Below are 18,424 nucleotides of genomic sequence, written 5' to 3' on the forward strand. Positions count from 1 at the left end.
GTTGAATATGCAATGTTTGTTTGTGTGATATGTGCACGCTCCACATTATGTAGACACTTACACATACCCATTGTTGCACCCATGCAGGTGATGCAGGTTATCCCCTGAAGAGGTGGCTCCTTACCCCTGTGCGGAACCCACAGAACAGGCACGAAGAGGACTACAATCATGCACACACCCGTACCCGCGTGGTGATCGAGCAGACATTCGGCCTATTGAAGGAACGCTTCCGGTGCCTCAGCAGGTCAGGCGGGGCACTCCTGTACGGGCATGAGAAGGTGGCCAAGATCACCATGGCATGTGTCATGCTTCACAATATGTGTATCAGACGGAATGTGCCAATGCCCCCTGACATAGAACTGCGACCACCGTCTGAGGATGATGACGGGGATGAGGATGGAGGAGAGGGGGCTGCAGGTCATGCAGGTGGCGATGCCCATGAGGGACGTGCTGTGCGGCAGCACCTGATAGACCATTGTTTCTGATGCACATGGATTAGGAGGGTGCAATTGGTGTTCAGCTCAGGGCACGGGGTGTATGGAGGACATAATCACAGTGCACCCTTCAACAATAAAGCACACATACACAATTATCAATGTCCAGTCATGTGATTATCCATGCCATTACGTGTGTATTGAGCATTATGACATTCAAACGTGCATGTACCCTCCACCCCAACAACCCTCACCCCCCTCCCCCCACAACTCCCCCAAACACCCTCACCCCCCTCCCCCCACAACTCCGCCGAACACTCTCACCCCCCTCCCCCCACAACTCCACCGAACATGGTGTGCACATCAGTGCTGCATTAGTTCCCAAGTGTCAACAGGGACAGGCTGGCCCTACTTCCCTCCTCCACTACCACCATTGGGGGGTTGTGAGTCTGACCGCCGCAAGGACCGGCTGGACCTGCGCAGGATGGTTGTCTGGTCGGAGCTAGTAGACGAGGGCGTGGCTGGTTGATCTGCTCCCTGTGAGTGACGCATGCTCTCCATCGCCTCAGCAATGCGCGTTAGGACCTGCCTCACAGCGGCCATCTCGTCACATAGGCGCGTCGTGTTGCTGTCCATGGCAGCTTTCATGTCCCTTGACAACACCCGGATCTCCTCCCTGGTCGAGGCAGCCTCGCTCACTTGCCGGGCAACCAGGGCATTGAGCTCCTCCTGGCGCTGGCGTATCAGGCTCATGGTGTCGTCTGCGGCCCTGCCCCTGTTACTCCTCGGCGCAGCTTGCTGCATGTGGCCGACATCAGGTGAGCTCGCCACGGGACTGAATGACCCATCCATTGCATCTCCGGCATGCACCTCATGGATGCTGCCATTGGATGTGTTGCATGGGCTGTGGAGTGGGGACAGCTGGGGGCTGGGTGTACGCTGCCCTTCCGGTGTCGGACATGGGTCGTCCACATCACTCATAGGTGCCGTGGCTGCTGCTTCCCCAACGGAGCTATTGGCTGCGGACGGCGTGCCTTCTGGCACTGGCTCCTGAGTGGTGGGGGTGGGTGGTGGGGGTGCTGCCACAGTGTCGGATGGCATTTCGACCCTTGGTGTGGTCGTTGCGTGGGTGGCTTTTGAACGCTGGCCCACTCCAGATATCCCAGTGCCCCTCGATGTACTGGGCCTGGTGCCTGCATCCTTTCCCTTGGCCTGCTTTTTGGGTGGTGGGGCCTGCGTTGCAGAGTCCAGCTCCTCACTGTCAGATTGTGACCCTGTGGGGGAGCAAGACAGGGATAACATCAGTGATGGGTCAACGTGCATCATGCATATGTTGTTGTTGCTGCAGTTCTTTGGATTTGGACATCTACTTTGGGCCTGCAGGTTGTTGGCCAGATGGGTGGGTCATCCGGACATGTGTCAGGGTGACACGTGTGTGAGGTGCTGCATGCATGTGGTTGTGTGGGGATGTGCAGGGCATATATGCAGGGTTGTGTACATGTGTGTGTGATGACCCCATCCATTAGCTGATTCCCAATTCACATTTGGGGGAGGGACTCATGCTTGGCATTGCTGTGTCTTGCGTGGTCACTCACCTCCGTCTGACGTTGTTGCCACACCACACTCCATTCGGCCCACTCCCTCGATGGATTCTATGCCAATGGTGCTGGCACATGTCTCCTCCCACTCCTGCATCTTCATCGGGGATCCACCTCCGCCTCCTGTGCCCATGGCCAGATTCCTGTTGGCCGATAAAATGCTGCGTACACGGAGGCGCAGGTCATCCCACCGCTTGCGCACGTCCTTTACGGTGCGGGGGGTGGAGCCCACCGCACTGACTTTCTGCGCCACCTCAGCCCAGATTTCCTTTTTTCTCAGGAGTGCCGGGCGCCGCATGTCGCTAGCGAACACTACGTCTGCATTTGCAGCCAGGGTGTCTGCCAGCATTTTCAATTCCTCGTTTGAGAAGCGTTCTTTGCGCTGGCGCGCATCGGCTTTCTTTAGGGCCTTGGGCATTGTTTGTTCTTCTGGGATGTGGTTTTGCCAGTCGTGGTGTTGCTGCAGGTCCTGAGTGCAGGGGATGGCAATGGATTGTGTTTTTAAGGATGGCCGCCGGGCTCTTTCCCGTTCCGGTGCGATGACGCTATTTCCGGTTCCGGTGTTTTACGGTGACCGCTAATAGCAGTGACCGCTAACAGCGGTGACCGCTAATAGCGTGCAGCATGAGGGCGGAGGTGCTATCAGCACTTTGGTCGGAGCCGGTAAGGTGCTTTTCCGCCATGGCGGTAGGGTCATTTACCGGCATGGCCCTATGCGCGTGTCCGCTAACTCGTAATGGTACGCTATTAGCGGTCTCCTGCGACGGCGGACACGCTAATAGCGCCATGACGGTAAATCACATTTTTTAGCGCCTACCGTGTAATGAGGCCCATTGTGTTAGAACATAGGTCATGTTGATTTGTATAACTTAATAAAATGTTGTTATAAAAAAAAGAACATAGATGAACCTATTGTGCAGAACAAAGGCTGTGAATACAGTCTGCAGTAAAAAATCAACTAAAAAAACACAATAGTTAGTAGAACACATCCACTGCCACTAGCCATAACTAGAGGGTTGTCTATGTGACTAAAAAGTCACGTACGCAGAGAGAAGGTGGATGCTACTTATCCTCTTGGCACTCCACATAATGTGGTGTGTGCCAGTCTCTCATAGTGTCAAGTTTTAGGAGAGATACAAAGTATCCTTCTATCCTTAAAACTGTAGCTACTCAGGAATAAAGAATCTCAGGAGAACCCAAAGGGTTCCCAGCACGACTGCCCATAAGAAGCTCTGTGCTGCAAAAGTAAAACACAGATGCCTTTAAAAGAGATATGGGGGGAAGCAGACCCCAAGGTGAAGGTAAAACACAGAGAACAGAGTTCCAAAAGACATAGCCCATAAGTCCAGCAAAAAGTGTTGGGGTCTCATGGGATGAAGCATAAAAATTATAAATCTCCATAACACAGAAAAAGAAGGTAATAGATCAGCCACGTAAAACAAATGATTAAGCAGTGAATTTACAACCAGCCTGCAGCAAACAATCCTCAATCCGGGATGTTGGCATTACACTTATTAAGAACTGTATAATGCTTGTCTTGATCAGAAATGTTTCTAAATCATTTTAAAATAACTGAATGGGGCAAGTTGATGATAATAAAATAAATGCATGCATTTAACACTTTGACAACAACAAAGATGCATGAGATTTTTCTGCAAAAATACACTTTGCACAGTTCCATAAATCAGGGTTTTTGTAAGCAGTGCAAAGTCACTTTTCAGCAGAGCAAAGTCACTTTGAACCGTGCAAAAAAATTCCATGAATCGCCCCTTTGATTTGTGATGAAATGACCACCACTGAGCTATCAACCCTTTTCCAGTGAATTTAGTAACGTGCTTGATTTGCTCGGTTTATTCAGTTTTCCTCCTAGGTGTTTGAGGGAATTATAATGTGAGCGAGGAGGGCCATATTAAGTGGAATTTATAGCCTGCCAGATGGCAATCGGATAAGCATTCTAGCCTCCAACATTTGCCTGCAAGGAAGAGTGCATTGATGATTTCCCTCAATGACCCAAAACAAGGGAGGGAGATCATGGCGTCAATTACGGTGGACGAGCATCACCCATGAAGCCGGCGGAATCCCAATTACATCCACGCATGATATTGTTTAGGATGTGCAGCATTGCGTTAAATTGACTGGCACAACTCTGTGGTTAGGTAGCATGGGGGCGAGGGGCAGATGTACCTGCGCGTGTTTACATCCCAGAAGACGACACATCTGTCCCTAACCACGGGGAAGGTTACAGACCAGGATCAGGGAACCACACAGTCTAATGATTGGCTGGGTTCAAAAGGATCATCCTCTGATTCCCGCCCTGCTCGACACACACACGTGATTCCTGTGCATGCTGCGTTATGCCAATCCGGCAATTACGCCCTTTCAGCAGGACACTGACCTGTGTAGAAAGGAAGATGTTCTAACTGGCATTGATCTCTCAAGGCTCTCGTCAAGTAAAGGGTATAACAACCTACAATTAGAAACCATTTGAAACATTCGTGATGGGCCAGTGATGACACAATGTTTCAATGCCTCCTACAGTTAATATGCCACATATGTACAGCATATGGTACTTAGAACATACTGCCTGGGGTGAATAGGCAATATTTACCTGACCCATCATACATACTCACTGTGATTGCAAAGTATTATTATAAATAATACTACTACTACTACTACTACTACTACTACTACTACTACTACTACTAATAATAATAATATCAGAGTTATTTAAAGCAAAATAATGTGTTTCTGCAATAAAACCATGAAGGTTTAAACAAATACTAATCTCACGTGTGTCCCTCCATAATACTAGCTCGAGTTTTGATTTACAAAGTACGGTGGTAGGCTGCCTGTCAAAAAGCACCTGACAGTCCACCGTGTGTGGGTAGGCAGATGACAGGCAATATTTGTCAACATCAATTAAAGGTTACACACCCTGACTCATGGAACTGTGCAAAGTGTAGGGTTGCAGCGCAAAGTCATTCATGCATGGCTTTGCATTGACTTTGCAGTGCAAAAATATACTTTGCACAGTTCCATGACTCAGGGTGCTACTCTCAACATTCGATGGCCATATGCGCTTCCCAAGTTATTCTCACTCCGCCCATTGGAATTGTGTTTTCCTTTACCCAAGCGCCCATAGTAATATTTGCACTTTCATTTGAAAACAAAGTTGAATATTATTAATTCTGAGTTTTAGTAGGTGATTGCTTCACGTCACCAAATAAATAAAAGAGGGGAGAGACTGTGGGTGATCTCAGTTCAGTGGCACAAGAACAGATGAGCATAAAAACACTTTTTTTGCCACACGTTACAATGAACAAAAAGGTCACTCGAGTCCGAATTACAAGGCACAAATTACTGGGGGACGACCGTGCATGACCTCCAGATTCTGAGTGTTACAATGTACGCAACCAGTGATGATTTCATGTAACCGTGCCACGATGCCCCAGGGCTACTGTGTGCTATGTAAATGTTAATACATGCATAAATAAATAAATACATAGAGTGCCTGTCATGTACCTTTCCAAGCATTGTTAACCATCAGGGGAAATATTACAGACATATTGACCTGGTGCAAGTGCAAAGTTGCACTATATTAGCACTTGGGCAAAGTTGGCACTAGTGCAAAAAAAACATTGGACCCATATTAGAAAACATTTACACTGTGACAAGGGACATTTGTCATGGTAAACACTAGGGCAAAATCACTCTAGTGCAAAAAAAAATCATTTTCAATGCGTTTTTGCACTAGTGCAAACTTTGCCTTAGAGTTAAATATAGTGCACCTTTCCACTTGCACCAGTACAACGTTTCAGTAATGTGGCCCCAGGCACTTTTGGATAGGGAGTGCATCACCGAACTTTCTGAGGAAAAGTGCTGCCTATCTTTTAGGGAGGGATTGTAAGATGTTTCCTACTCCCTTCAAAGTTTTATTGCAGAAACAGGGTATTTTCTCATTTCAATCCATACAATTAGTCAAGTGAAGAGGCATCGTACTTTATAGGCTCTGAGTGGTAGTGGTTATACACGTGTTCACTGTTACCAACATACTTATAATGAGGCACAGTGTTAGGTATTTATTGACATTCAAGCAAAGGTGGTTTAACGTTTGCTGTAGGTCCATCCCTTCTTTCATTGTTTCTTAGAGCTCTTGACAACACGAAAACAAGACAACATAGGGAAGACGAAACTATTGATAAAGATGTGTGCACCTTTATGAGACTGAAAGTTAGTTTAAGCTATGTAGAAGGTGCAATGCTGACGAAAGGAAAACAAAAGAGATTCAGACGTGCCTTGAGAAGAGGCAGCAACTGTCAAGTATCGGATTATTGGAGCAGACATTGTGTCAATGGCAGCTGGTGCAAATTGGGGATGGGGAAGCAGAGTCTATCATTATGCACAGGCCATCACTCAAGCCTCCCTCATGTACAGCATGCGCAAAGAGCACTGTGCGCATCCGATAATTCATATGCTGCCTGCCCTCTTGTGGGGCATAACCCCAGATTGAAACCTGCAAGGCCTCTGTCTCAGCAGGCACTACGGGGCATAAGGGAGACCAGTCTGTAGATGGACAGGAGGGTGTCAAATTCAGGGGGTAATTCATAGATTTTAGCGCAGAAACAGCGCATGCGGGCAGCGCATTGAGGGAGCGTGCCCCAGCGTGCGCTAGCTGCGTGCTCCAAAACCCATTTTCATGCACAGCGTATTCATGGATTCTTACATCCATAACCAGCTGTGGTGCAGAGCGGCGCAGCGACCCTGCAGCAGCGCCAGTTATGCCCCCAATCCCGCCCCATTCGGCAAAAAATCTCACAAATACCCTACATGGTGCAAAGGCCAGTGGACCAGCATACAAACCCCCAACCACAAAAATGCACTAAAAACGCCACACAGCCCTCACGCACCAGCGAAATCAAGTGTAAAACTCCCTGTGCAGCCCTGCAGCCAGCTCATCACCGCAGACCATGACCCGCAGGCAGGCCACATGTCATCATGCACTTGGGAGCCCTGACACATGTCCCCACACCACCCCCATTGGCGGCAACCTGCCAGCAGGCCCTGAGTCATGTCCCCCAACACATCCCCATTGAGGGCAATCTGCCAGCAGGCCCTGACTCATGTCCCCGACCCCATCCCCATTGACGGCAACCTGCCAGCAGGCCCTGAGTCATGTCCCCCACCCCACCCCCATTGACGGCAACCTGCCAGCAGGCCCTGACTCATGTCCCCCACTCCACCCCCATTGACTGCAACCTGCCAGCAGGCCCCGACTCATGTCCCCCACCCCCACTGATGGGCACCTGCCAGCAGGCCCCGACTTATGTCCCTCACCCCACCCATATTGACGACAACCTACCAGCAGGCCCTGACTCATGTCCCCCAACACACCCCCATTGACGGCAACCTGCCAGCAGGCCCGACTCATGTCATGTCCCCCACCCCACCCCCAGTGATGGGCACCTGCCAGCAGGCCCTGACTCATGTCCCCCACCCCACCCCCATTGACAGAAACCTGCCCACAGGCCCTGACTCATGTCCCCCACCCCACCCCCATTGACGGCAACTTGCCAGCAGGCCCCGAATCATGTCCCCCACCCCACCCCCAGTGATGGGCACCTGCCAGCAGGCCCCGACTCATGTCCCCCACCCCACCCCACCCCCATTGACGGCAACCTGCCAGCAGGCCCTGACTCCTGTCTCCCACCCCACCCCCAGTGATGGGCACCTGCCAGCAGGCCCTGACTCATGTCCCCCACCCCACCCCAATTGACAGCAACCTGCCAGCAGGCCCCGACTCATGTCCCCCACCCCACCCCCATTGACGGCAACCTGCCAGCAGGCCCTGACACATGTCCGCCACCCCACCCCATTGACGGCAACCTGCCAGCAGGCCCCGACTCATGTCTGCCACCCCACCACCATTGACGGCAACCTGCCAGCAGGCCCCGACTCATGTATGGCCACCCAAATCCCACCCCATGCCACCCCAGTCCAAACACCCAGCCAAGCATTCCATCCACTCCACATTGAATTCCCCATGTCATGATAGAAACCAAATAACCAGAATGCCCATGAATATATGTCCCTCAGACCCACACAATGGCGACACATGACTGAGAAAACCCACATGTGACATGCACAAAACTAATGAGAGAAGACCACGCAAGTAAAGTAGAGAATAAAACTGTATTAAATCATAAACTGAATGAATAAAACAAAAGCACACAAAAAAAATAAAATAATCCAAGTCCGGATGTCCAAAAATGGGCGTCTTTCCTGGCCTTGAGGTCTTGCAGCGATACAGCCATGGCCTCCTCCAACTTCCTGTGAGTTGCCTCCAGGCATGCAGCCCACCTCAACGCCCAGCGCACAGTGTTCTCCGCTTATGAGCCGTGCCCTCTCTGCCCGACAGGGCTCTGCATCTATTTGTCAGCCAAACCGCTGCCACACGGAAGACACTCCCAATCCTGGGTCCTCCTGCCCGACAGCCGATGCCTGCCCCTGGGATGTTGATGGCCCAGAGCCATGATCGCTCCCACCCTGAGCCTGATGCTGCCATGCATGCACGTGCCCTGCCTGTTGATGCCTGCACGTCCTCCTCTTGCTGGGTTCCAGTTGGTGGGGTGGCCACCCCTGCTGGACCTCCGACTCCTGACTGTGGCAGGGATGTGTCCTCTACCAACCTGGCCTCTGACTCAGGGGCAGCTCCACAGGGGACCCAGGTGGCACAGAGGATGACTGGCGCATAGGGGGCTCAGTTGAGGAAGGGGTCACAAGGAGATCCAGCACATGGATGAATCAAGTGCCGACAACCTGTCCTAGTAGGTCGATGTGGCCAAAGAGGTATTCAAAATGACGTGCATTGTCCAGACGAGAACCCTGCACGTAATCACAAATACCATGTTGGAACAACGCCACCCAAGCTAGGACAGGCTCAATCCGGTCACGGATTGCAACGTCGCAGGGAGAGGAAGGACAGTTTTTGTATGCGCATCCCCTCCCTGAAAACGGGTCTGGATGAAGGCATCCCGGCTGGTGCCAGATGATGCGGTCACAGGATCGAGGACAGGATTACACACAGACACCTCTGCAGCGGCCTGTGCTGCCTCCTGTCCCTGCCCCTGGACTGCACCACTAGCACCCGTGGAATCCCCCCTTCCAGGTCCTGTGCAGGAGCCTTCCACAGCCTCCTCCTCAACCAAACCCCCCACCAACCTGGATGACTCTGTGTCATCTTCCTCCATAGGCCCCTGTGTGGGCTCAGCTGCCCCTACTGCTGCCGAAGAGTCCACATCCAAACTCTGCCTCTTGGACCTTCCCTTGCATCTCCGGCTGGTGGTGGGATCCCTGCCGCTGTGCTCCACAGCACCGTCTCCGCCCTCTTCATCAGTCGACGCTGCAGAGAGTGAGAGACAGAACACAGGCATCTGGGCGCTGTACAATGGTCTGCTACACACATGACAGTTGCACATGAGTGGCAGTGTCAAACTTCACAGATGGCATCACGCTCCCCAACACTCATATCATTTGACCCCACACACATGCACAAATTAACAGGAATCATGCAGCAGGCAGCAGCATCCATACGCACACAACAGCATGAAAATCCAAAGGTTGGCATGATGTCACAAGCAACATGGGAAGTGCCGAACACATGCACACCCGCTACCAGACAGACATGCATCTGTACATCTCCACCACCTGTCATAGTGCAATCATCGGCAACTACGTCACATCTGCAAATCGGGTTCCTACATGTCTTTGTCACATGCATCCATGGCATATCACAGTCGCACACATGTCAAAGACACCCACACGCACATGTACACTGTGCATGTACATGAAGGTGGAACCAGCATCCATGTGTCACACCCCAACCATGGCATAGTACATACACAGAAATGCTAACATGTGTGTGTCTTCACATGCAGTTGTGCATCATGCTTTGGAACACATACACCATTGATGTGCATCACAAATGATTGGACTCACATGCAGCACGGTCATGTCCTTGCACATACACATCCAAACATGGGCCTTTCCAGACATATGTCCAAGCTGCACACTCCTGTCAGACCTCAACATGCACTGCGTCCAATCAGTACGCATGTACACTTACCGTTCGAATCCGGACAGGTCTGCCTCTCGAGGACCTGGAGGAGAAGCGCTGGGCGAATGCGTTCCAGGACCTGGTAAGGTGGACCCGGCACCGCACTGCATCCGCTGCGTCAACGAGGTGCCAGGCCTTCCTGAGGGTCCTGCACCTGAAGTCCTGCCAGCGCTTATGGACGTGTGAAAGGTGTTCATAGCAACCACGATGTCCATCCAGATCCTCTTCCGTCCATCTTTGTCGGCACGTGTTCTTTCGAAGAGGGCATCATAATGCACCAGGACTTGCTCCACCAGGATGCCAACTTCTCCTGCAGTGAAGCTGGCAGCCCTCTGCCTCTCTGCCAGGGGGTCACCACTGGTCCCAGATGGATTTTGGCCCGACATGGCAACCCCCGAGGCAGGTGTGGGTGGGCAACTGGGTCCTGGTGCTGGGTTGTGGAGCGATGGAATTGCAGTCGGGAGTCTTCTGTTCCAGCAGGGGTGGTCACAGCAACTCACCCCTGCAGATGGCTGACGTGCAGGCACCGAATAGCAGGGCACGTGGCCAGCAGGCAGGCAGGCAGCAGCAGATGGCTCATGGGAGGCGGCTCGGGGCGGCAGGAAAATGGCCTTCTGGGCAGGAGCATGGTCTTCCATGTGTTGTTGTGTGGCCAGCTTGATACGGAGTGATTTGGCACATGAAAAAAAGCATGTCAGCATGCAATTCGAGGAAAGGCCCTTAGCGCGTAAGCACATAAGTGACATGACACGCACAGGCGTTTCCCCCGGCACGGGTGCATAGTGATTCAGCACTTGAAAAAACAGCACGTCTGCGTGTTAATGCGTGTAACTCGAGGAAAGGGCCTAAGCGTGTAAGTGACGTGACACATGTGGGAGTTAGTGCATCTGTGCCATGGTTGGGAGGCCACGAAAGGTGAAGGGCGCCTCAACTGGGGGGCCTCCACATGGTGGCCGTGGTCAGGGATGTGGCCGGGGTGACTAGGGATAGGGGGACTCCAGGGTGTCCAGGGTGGCTGCAGAGTGGGAAGAGGCAGCGGTGTGCCACTTCGGCAGGATGTTCTGCCACATGTTGGTGCAGTCATGCCACCACCCCCTGTGGTTTCGGGAGATGCAGCTCCTGCCTCTGACACTGGCGCCTATGTGACCCGGCAGTCAGTTTCATTGACTGCCACGGGCGCAAGGGTAGTGGTAGCTGCAGGTGCAGCTGTTGTCACCACCACCTAGGCTCTGGGTCGGCCAGCGCATGCTGCGTTGGCACCTAAGAGTCCCAGGATGATTTCCAGGTGGTCAGGAGGCTAAGGTAAGTGCACGCAGGGCTGCTCTGACCGAGGCACATGTCCCTGGGGCAGTGTTGTCATCTGCTGCCCCGAGCAGCCGGGTGTTGGCAACTGCATGGGCAGATGCAGCCGACACAATCCCGGCTGTGAGTCTGCCAGCCAGGGCGGTCTCGGTCAATGACCTTGGCACAGCGGCTGTTGCTACGCTGGGTCCAGTCAAGAGCACTCAGCAGCCACTGACGCAAGTCAGGGCTTCCGTCCTAGTTCCACTTGCCACACCCTTGGTTCAATCCACTAGCACCAATGCCCCTACTGATCAGGGCAGAATTTGCCAGTCAGGGTCCGCATCACTGCCCAAGAGGAGGAAGGTTGCTCCTGCACAAGCGGCTGGGACCCCAGACACGGCTCTAGCCTCCTGCAAGCAGGAACTGTACTTCCTTGTGGGCTACGTGTCGGGACACGAACGTAAGATGCTAGTGGTCCCAAATTGTCACACTACGGCTGCCCACCGTTTGGACCACTGGAAGCATGTTGCGGAGGATGTCAGTGCATTCGGACATGAGGTGCGCACAGCTCAGGAGTGCAAAAAGCGTTGGGATGACCTCCGACACTGTGCTAAGCTAAACCGTGCCTCCAATTATGCCATGACTGGGGTGACTGACAGTGGGCCACCACCTGAGGAGGAAGAACTCACTCCGCACAAGTTGATCGCTGCAGAGTTCAACCCGGCAGAATTGGTCAAAGGAGTGGGAGAGATGCTGGATTTTCATGCCCCGTCCAGTGAGTGTTGTTGCGTGTTTGTCAATCCCATGTGTGGTTTGCTTGTGTGATTTGTTGTGCTTGACTGCCACTACATGCTATGTGTACATGGTTCTCATGTGTGTGTCACGCATTGCATCACTGATGCGTACCTGTTGTGCAGTATGCTGGACATGTAGAGGAGACGGGAACTGTCATCATCACCACACTTGCACCCTACTCACATGCTAGTCACCCGGCTGCCCCCCCAGTCCATGTTCCAGCTCACTGGCCCATCTGCATGTAGCCTGGGGTGTCTTTCCACTCAGCACTCGGACTATGTCATCGCATGACTGACGTGCATGTGTGTTCTGCCTGCATGTGGGTACTCCATGTAGGCATGCTCCCTTGCCCCTTCACCCCCCTGCACCCAATTTCACCATGGCACTGGTGGGTAACATGTTGGACTATAGCAATGGCCTGCTCAACTCTCCTGTGTACATGCACACTTCTCCCTGCCAAACTGGTAGACACATACTGTGGGGTACATCCTTTGTCCTTGATGCAGAGTGTCTCACTCGGACTGTGCAGATGGCAGATGCTCTGCAGGGACATAAGTGCCCATTCATGCTCCATGTGCATTCCACGCATGCCCCTATGTGTCCTTGGCAGGATGATCATAGTAGTACATGTCAAGGATGACATACATTTAATGGATGTTGATCATCCATTCCATGCCCACTCTGGCTCAGTCCTGCATCACGCACATATTGTGGTTTATTTCAAGGTTTTCTTGTGCCCTATGTGATTACACGTGTTTTGATGACTTGCTCATCTTTTTCAAATCAGGGCTTTTAGAGTAACAAGAAAATTATATTTTTCAATATTTAAACACATAACATTATTTCCCCATATTAACAACATATGAAAATCATTAACATGTCATAAAAGAACATTCAAACATTCAGAAATTCAAGGCAATTGTCATAAAAGAAAAGGGGCAAAGGGTAGGAGTGTTATGGGTTAAAGAGAAAAAAGATCGATAAGGAAAAAAATACATATGAATTAATAAATTAAAACACAGAAAAAATAACATTTTGTTACATTCTGCTTGTTATCATAAATATTCCATACAAGAAGTAAAAATCCATCAAAATCCGTTTGTTATGATAACATGTACTGGACACATGACCTTACCATATTGTGCTGTTCGCTACTAGTATTCTTTATGTCTTTCAAATAATTTCACGGGTTAAATCCCAGGTCCATCTACAAAGTTAAAATGAATAATGTTTGAAAAGAATATGGGTATTCGCGTCCTATTATTGTTTCTCCCAAACTTCATTGACAATAATAATAATATGTTGTCTATTGTCTATGTTGATATTATTTAGATTACCGACTCACTCTGGCTCATGTTCCTTAGTTCCCATATTTTCCCTGATATGGGATTGTTAGTCATTATGAGTAAGCAAGGGGGTGAGCAATTGTGTGTGTCTATTTCTGTCGATTATCCTCTGCGGTAGTCGTGGCACAAGGGGAGTTTTAAAACTCCTTGTTTTCGCTCTCGTATTACAATTATATATTTTTCCAATTTAACTTATGAAAGGCTCCACATGTCACCACGTGGGCGAGATAAGCCAGACCACTTTGTTTTTAAGCCCCCCACGCGAGCTTACCTTAATACTATTCGTCCGGTGCTAAACCGTCCTCGTGTTTTCCGCGTCTCTGCCTGACTAATGTAATTCTGCACTTTGGTTGCCTAGCAACCCAGGTCAGCTGCAATGCTGTTACTCGCGGGCATGTTGGATTGGGAGAGCGCTTACTTCGTTCCCTGTATTGCCCTTAATTTTAGTCTTTGAGGTCCATAATGCTGAATCAAAATAGAGCTATATTTTTTAGGAATTTTTGTTACCACCTGTGCGATTATCGTGGTTCGAAATTATTTAATTCCATTAATGCAAATCAACATGTCTGTTTTTGTGATCCTAAATTACATTACAGATTGTGTTACGTCTTTCCTAATGTGAATACATCAATTATGGCTTAATGCTCCACTTATCTTCAGTTTAATGTGCTCAAAAATATTGCGTGGATTGAAGTCCTTTCTTTATTTCTGGCATTCCTGATTACCGCTGGTTCTGCATTATCCATTTATTTGATGAAATAGATCAATCCCAATTCCTTTTTATAGTTTCAGCTATTTAATGATAACTCAATTAATTATTAAATTAAATCTATCAATGTATAAGAACAAGTGTTATTCATTGTGGTTCTTCACTGATGACATCTATCCCTGAATCGCAGTTCTATGTTATTTAATGCAAATGAATAAATGTGTGCAACATAAGTCATGTTCAAATTCATGCTAAACAATATTGTATTCACACATTTTCTGATTAACCAATCATTATTATTCTAGACCCACAGGTTTTCACAGTTCCTTGTTCTGCAATTTCTCATTTCAGTAAATGTGTCCAGTATGTGTGTTACACTGAGTTTACAAAAAAGAGGCCATATCATTATCTGTGTTGAGGCCTTTCTCTACAGCTCAAAATGTGCATATTAGTTTCGCCTCTTGTTGCCTCAATTTTAATTCTTGGTCCCCGCCTCTGGGGCCTAAAGAAACTTTCTTAAATCCCACAAATCTCAGTACTTTTTTGTCGTCCATCTGGTGTTTCTTTTGCCAATGTTGGGCCAGTGGTAAGTTTGATTCTTGGCTTCCAATAGTCGATAGGTGTTCCCGTATTCTGATTTTAAGTTCTCGGATGGTGCTACCAATATATATTTTTCCACATTGGCAGATGATGGCATATATTACAAATTCGTCTTGCAATTTATGTAATCTTCAATTTTTTGTTTAATTCCATATTCATCCTTAAAGGTTGTTGAATTATCCAACGCACACTTGCACATTGTGCAGGTACCGCACTTGTGAAAACCTTTAGGAAGCGGTGGAAGCCATGTTCCTGTATTTTCCCTTTTTACCTCTGGAAGAAGTGATGGGCTCAAATAGTTTTTAATCATTCTGGCTCGTTTGTAAATAATGGTTGGATTCTCATCAATATATTTATTCACATTGGAGTCCATTTGAAGTAAATACCAATTTTTCTTCAAATTACTTTTCAGAATTTTGTTGTCAGCACAATAAGTTGTGATTAAATAAATGTTATCTTCTTTAGCTAGTTTTGTTTTGGGAATTAAAGTGCTTTCTCTGTCCAGTTTCATAGCTTTCGCTTGCGCTTTTGCTATCTATTTTGTGCCATAGCCTCTTATTTTGAATCTTTGCGTTAGTAGTTTGCACTCTTCCTTAAAGGTTTTTCGTTCACTACAATTCCTGCGCGCTCTAATGAATTCTCCTTTCGGTATGTTTCTGATCACTGAATTATAATGACAGATGGTTGCATACAGGGTTGAATTGGCTTCTGTACTTTTCCTCAAAGTTTTGGTTTTAACTGAGTTTTCTGAAATATAAATGTTCAAATCGAGGAAATCGATTTATTTGCCACTTGTATTTCCTGTAAATTCTATTCCCATTTCGTTAGTGTTGGCTCTCTTCCTGAAATTTTCCAGTTCTTCTTCTTCCCCTCTCCAAATCAACAAAACATCATCAATATAACGTGTCCATAATACCACATTAGATTTATACGATGCGTCAGTGTAGATATAATTATCTTCAAACATTGGCATTGTCAAATTGGCCAGTGCTGGGGCATACTTAATCCCCATCGCTACCCCTCTGGTTTGTTTAAAGATGTTTCCATTGAATACAAATACGTTGTTTTGTAACGTTAGTAGTAACATTTCCTTCAACATGCTTACTGATTGATAATGTGACGCTGTTTCTTTTGAAAAAATGTAGTCTACAGTTTCTATTGCAGTGTCATGTCTGATAGACGTATAGAGAGATCTGACATCCCATGTAACTAGCAAAAATTCTTCTTGTCATTATATCCTGGCTAGTTTGTTGATTACTGATGTTGTATCTCTTAAATACGACTTCGTTTTGGTTGCAAGAGGTCTTAAAATGTCATCTATGTATTGTGCCATATTAATAGTCGCCCAGCCAATTCCACTTACTATTGGTCTCCCCTCTGGGATTCTATCAAACTTTGTATGGATCTTAGGTAAAAAGTATATTGTTGGAAGAGTTGTTTGTTTTATTTCTAAAAAGTGGCTTTCTTCATCGGGGATAAGTCCTTCTCAATACCAATTTTTTATGGCATCCTTTCATTCCAATTGTATCTCCAATTTAGGATTAGATTTTAGTTTGGAATAGCAAAGCGGTGTGTGCAAGTGATTCATAGCCATTTCTAAGTAATCTTCCCGGTTCATCACTACTATTTTTCCTCCTTTTTAACATGGGGAAATAATGTTATGTGTTTAAATATTTAAAAATATAATTTTCTTGTTACTCTAACAGCCCTGATTTGGAAAAAAGATGAGCAAGTCATCGAAACAGTGTAATCACATAGGGCACAAGAAAACATTGAAATAAACCACAATAAGTGGAGTTTTTTCTGAACACTGAAAATATTTGTCATCCTTTTCGGTAATATGTGAGCGCATGGGACTAAGTCTATGTAGCAACCCAATAAGTTTCATTTTCATAAACGGAGTTGAGGAACTAAGTACTCTGTTGTTACTTTCCCATGCGACCCTGAAAAACTAAATCAGAAATAGAGCTAAGGGCGCTGGGGTCCAGCATAGGATAACCCCAACCCAATTAGTTCCTCAAAAGATATACTGCATCACGCACATGTTTAGGGTGTCATGGTCTGTGTGGGGCACAGGCCTGCCCTGGTTTCAGGCCCCCTGACTCTGTTCCACTGGTTTAGTGACGTCTGCACAAATGGGTGTACTGCAGAGGGTCATCATGTGTCCTGCTTACTGTCCCATTCTTATCTGCTGTGTTGTCAGCTGACTCTGATGATGTAATTGACGCTACTCAACACTGTCTGCCAATACACAGATCTCTGGTCAACCTTTCACTGCCATGCAATGCCTCCAACCATTTTCACTGAGGGGGGAGGGGGTTGCCGGTAGCCATGCAACCCATTGCATGCACATAGCACGTGATGCCTGACCTTGCCCTTACACTGCCTTCATGTTTATTGATTGACACCATAATGTACTTGTTGATGTAGATAGTCGGTAACGTATACATGTTCTGCACTGCACCAACCAACTTCTGAGCCATGTTACACCGTTCTACATGCACTCACTGCTGCAACGTCAAAGTGACCTGGCATGTATGGTCAGATTGTCATCCCTTCAATGTCATGAAAGGCACGGGCACATGTGCATCCTGTGACACATGTACTCAGTACTGGAACACCCTACTGGGTGTTTAGCAAATTTTATTGGTCAATCTGCGGCCTACACTAACTGGTATAGGCCGCAGATTGACTATAGCCTATCAATCGGGTTGTAATGACTGTGGAGCTGCCTGCATGTGTGTATGTGTACAATTTCACATACATCAAAGTAAGCAGCGTTGTAGCTGCTTGCTTTGCTGTATAGAATGCTGTTCATAATCACCATATGGGTGTATATGGACACAGGTGTTTTTGAACACTTTCACATGTACATATGCAAGCATCTTCAATGTTGTGTAGTGCAACATTGTGGCTACTCACTTATGTGTGTGTGATAGTGTTCATTTACACATGTGTCCTCTGCAGATTTTTTGTGAAATGACTAATATGTAGTTGATTAATGGTAATGCTGCTGAGATTTCAGCATTGCGCCCATTATGTTCAACTGGCACAATCTTTAAGGTGCACTGTCATGCAGTATGTGTACGACCTGGCCCACTTAGCTAATCTGGTGGGGCCTGGCCGTGATAATTTGACACACTGAATAATGCTTTAGGGCACAATCAGTGAACATTGTGCTCAATCAGGCCCTGAGGGGTGTTCTGGAGTCTTTGTAGCCGGCAGCTCAGACTGTACTGGGCGTTATGGTCACTCATGCCTGGTTGCAGGCCCTCGCTTTGCTCAGGACATTCACTATGTCTACATGGCCCATGATGCCCGGTACGGGCCGAGCTGCAGATGGATGTAGCTATATTGGTGATGATGATTTAGTGATGCATGTGTACATGCATATTACGCGTGTCATGGTGTGTTTGGATGCACTTGCAGGTGTGGCCATTTGGCAGTTCAGACATGCTTATGGTATGTGCCATCTCTTTGTTGCCATCTGTTATTTCTGCCTGTGACATGTGCCTGACAGAGGTGGTCTCATATGAGGTGATATA

The sequence above is a fragment of the Ambystoma mexicanum genome, chromosome 10, assembly GCF_040938575.1.
Source record: "Ambystoma mexicanum isolate Mex_15411 chromosome 10, UKY_AmexF1_1, whole genome shotgun sequence".
Taxonomy (NCBI): Eukaryota; Metazoa; Chordata; class Amphibia; order Caudata; family Ambystomatidae; genus Ambystoma; species Ambystoma mexicanum.